Source organism: Chiloscyllium punctatum, unplaced genomic scaffold (genome assembly GCF_047496795.1).
Source record: "Chiloscyllium punctatum isolate Juve2018m unplaced genomic scaffold, sChiPun1.3 scaffold_557, whole genome shotgun sequence".
NCBI lineage: Eukaryota > Metazoa > Chordata > Chondrichthyes > Orectolobiformes > Hemiscylliidae > Chiloscyllium > Chiloscyllium punctatum.
Window position 1 is genome coordinate 50,001 of NW_027310291.1, and position 4,115 is coordinate 54,115.

Sequence of the window (4,115 nt, forward strand, 5' to 3'; positions counted from 1 at the left end):
GAGCCATCGCACTTAGCCGGGTGGCAGAGGAGGACCAGACTATTCACAGATAGCGGCCCAACGACTCCCAGAGCCGGTCGTGCGGCGCGCGAGGTCTGCTCTCTTCACAAGAGGCTTTATTAGGGAGTGCTAAGGCAAGGTTCTGTGCCCTCCACCCTCATCGCAACACCCATGGGAGCCTCCGGTCGTCAATAGACCGCCGCACCGGCCTCTGACTGACTCTCAGAATGGACGGAAAGAGCCGGGTAAGCCTTTCAAAAGATTCGACCACGTGCCGAAAACTTTAGACTTCCGTGAGCTCTCCGGCTTGCACCGAGACCCGAAGTCGACGTGCGAAGCACCACGGGACCCCTTTCGCCTGCAGGTCCCGAGCCGCCTTTATTTGCTGTTACGAGCATCGTGTGCCCCATACCTGCGTGACGAGCACCGCAGGGCGGCAGAGCCATCGCACTTGGCCGGGTGGCAGAGGAGGACCCGACTATTCACAGATAGCGGCCCAACGACTCCCAGAGCCGGTCGTGCGGCGCGCGAGGTCTGCTCTCTTCACAAGAGGCTTTATTAGGGAGTGCTAAGGCAAGGTTCTGTGCCCTCCACCCTCATCGCAACACCCATGGGAGCCTCCGGTCGTCAATAGACCGCCGCACCGGCCTCTGACTGACTCTCAGAATGGACGGAAAGAGCCGGGTAAGCCTTTCAAAAGATTCGACCACGTGCCGAAAACTTTAGACTTCCGTGAGCTCTCCGGCTTGCACCGAGACCCGAAGTCGACGTGCGAAGCACCACGGGACCCCTTTCGCCTGCAGGTCCCGAGCCGCCTTTATTTGCTGTTACGAGCATCGTGTGCCCCATACCTGCGTGACGAGCACCGCAGGGCGGCAGAGCCATCGCACTTGGCCGGGTGGCAGAGGAGGACCCGACTATTCACAGATAGCGGCCCAACGACTCCCAGAGCCGGTCGTGCGGCGCGCGAGGTCTGCTCTCTTCACAAGAGGCTTTATTAGGGAGTGCTAAGGCAAGGTTCTGTGCCCTCCACCCTCATCGCAACACCCATGGGAGCCTCCGGTCGTCAATAGACCGCCGCACCGGCCTCTGACTGACTCTCAGAATGGACGGAAAGAGCCGGGTAAGCCTTTCAAAAGATTCGACCACGTGCCGAAAACTTTAGACTTCCGTGAGCTCTCCGGCTTGCACCGAGACCCGAAGTCGACGTGCGAAGCACCACGGGACCCCTTTCGCCTGCAGGTCCCGAGCCGCCTTTATTTGCTGTTACGAGCATCGTGTGCCCCATACCTGCGTGACGAGCACCGCAGGGCGGCAGAGCCATCGCACTTGGCCGGGTGGCAGAGGAGGACCAGACTATTCACAGATAGCGGCCCAACGACTCCCAGAGCCGTCGTGCGGCGCGCGAGGTCTGCTCTCTTCACAAGAGGCTTTATTAGGGAGTGCTAAGGCAAGGTTCTGTGCCCTCCACCCTCATCGCAACACCCATGGGAGCCTCCGGTCGTCAATAGACCGCCGCACCGGCCTCTGACTGACTCTCAGAATGGACGGAAAGAGCCGGGTAAGCCTTTCAAAAGATTCGACCACGTGCCGAAAACTTTAGACTTCCGTGAGCTCTCCGGCTTGCACCGAGACCCGAAGTCGACGTGCGAAGCACCACGGGACCCCTTTCGCCTGCAGGTCCCGAGCCGCCTTTATTTGCTGTTACGAGCATCGTGTGCCCCATACCTGCGTGACGAGCACCGCAGGGCGGCAGAGCCATCGCACTTGGCCGGGTGGCAGAGGAGGACCCGACTATTCACAGATAGCGGCCCAACGACTCCCAGAGCCGGTCGTGCGGCGCGCGAGGTCTGCTCTCTTCACAAGAGGCTTTATTAGGGAGTGCTAAGGCAAGGTTCTGTGCCCTCCACCCTCATCGCAACACCCATGGGAGCCTCCGGTCGTCAATAGACCGCCGCACCGGCCTCTGACTGACTCTCAGAATGGACGGAAAGAGCCGGGTAAGCCTTTCAAAAGATTCGACCACGTGCCGAAAACTTTAGACTTCCGTGAGCTCTCCGGCTTGCACCGAGACCCGAAGTCGACGTGCTAAGCACCACGGGACCCCTTTCGCCTGCAGGTCCCGAGCCGCCTTTATTTGCTGTTACGAGCATCGTGTGCCCCATACCTGCGTGACGAGCACCGCAGGGCGGCAGAGCCATCGCACTTGGCCGGGTGGCAGAGGAGGACCAGACTATTCACAGATAGCGGCCCAACGACTCCCAGAGCCGGTCGTGCGGCGCGCGAGGTCTGCTCTCATCACAAGAGGCTTTAGGGAGTGCTCAGGCAAGGGTCAGCCCGCAGCCTTCCTGGCAACACCCAGGGGAACCAGGCCACTCGCGTCTCTCGCCTTCATTTTCGACACGAGCGCCTGCGGAGGGCCACCACCCCCCTCCGATTGTCAAGAGACCTCCGCACCGGCCTCTGACTTACTCTCAGAATGGACGGAAAGAGCCGGGTAAGCCTTTGAAAAGATTCGACCACGTGCCGAAAACTTTAGACTTCCGTGAGCTCTCCGGCTTGCACCGAGACCCGAAGTCGACGTGCTTAGCACCACGGGACCCCTTTCGCCTGCAGGTCCCGAGCCGCCTTTTATTTTTGTTACGAGTATCGTGTTCCCCAAACCTGGGTGACGAGCACCGCAGGGCGGCAGAGCCATCGCGCTTGTCCGGGTGGCAGAGGAGGACCAGACTATTCACAAATAGCGGCCCAACGACTCCCAGAGCCGGTCGTGCGGCAGGCGAGGTCTGCTCTCATCACAAGAGGCTTTAGGGAGTGCTCAGGCAACGGTCAGCCCGCAGCCTTCTTGGCAACACCCAAGGGAACCAGGCCACTCGCGTCTCTCGCCTTCATTTTGGACACGAGCGCCTGTGGAGGGGACGGCCGGAGTCAACGTGGGGTTTGCCCGCCCTCCAATAGTGTCAAAAGACCGCCGCACAAGTCTCTGACTGACTCTTAGAACAGACAGAAAGAGTTTGTCAAATCTGTCAAAAAATTGACAAAGTGTCAAAAAATTCGACTTCCAAGAGCTCTCCGGCATGCACTCATACCTGTCATTAAAGTGCTATGCCCGTGGAACCGTTTTTCGGATGCCTTTCAGAACGGTCCCGCGCCGCCATTTTGTTCTAAAAATCGTGTTCCCATATATCTCCGGGTACCCCGCCAACCTCACTGCGGAAAAACTACAAGTGGCACTGAATGGGTCTGAATTCCAAATTTGACTGCATCGGTCTGGAACTCGGTCCGGTCAAAACCGTTTGGATTTTTCTCGGTCCGGACTTCCGCGACAGACAAAGTTAAAGTTTTCGGGCTGCAGGCACAAAACGACAGCTGGCCATTTGCCGGGCTCAATTCACCCAATTCCTCCGGCACTTCGGAGCACATGTTCGGTGTAAGTTTGCGAATCTTTCCCGATGCTGCAGCATTTTCCTCCGCTGACACTTAGAATATTTTTCACACTTTGCTGAAAATTTTTCTAAGTGTTTTTTTCCAAGTTTTCCTGGTTACTGATTTCTTCTTTTTAAACATTTTTCTAAGTTTTTCTGGTTACTGATTTCTTCTTTTTAAACATTTTTCGCAGTTTGTCTGGTTACTGATTTCTTCTTTTTAAACATTTTTCGCCGTTTTTCTGGTTACTGATTTCTTCTTTTTAAACATTTTTCGCCGTTTTTCTGGTTACTGATTTCTTCTTTTTAAACATTTTTCTAAGTTTTTCTGGTTACTCATTTCTTCTTTTTAAACATTTTTCTAAGTTTTTCTGGTTACTGATTTCTTCTTTTTAAACATTTTTCTAAGTTTTTCTGGTTACTCATTTCTTCTTTTTAAACATTTTTCTAAGTTTTTCTGGTTACTCACTTCTTCTTTTTAAACATTTTTCGCCGTTTTTCTGGTTACTGATTTCTTCTTTTTAAACATTTTTCTAAGTTTTTCTGGTTACTCATTTCTTCTTTTTAAACATTTTTCTAAGTTTTTCTGGTTACTCATTTCTTCTTTTTAAACATTTTTCTAAGTTTTTCTGGTTACTGATTTCTTCTTTTTAAACATTTTTCTAAGTTTTTCTGGTTACTGATTTCTTC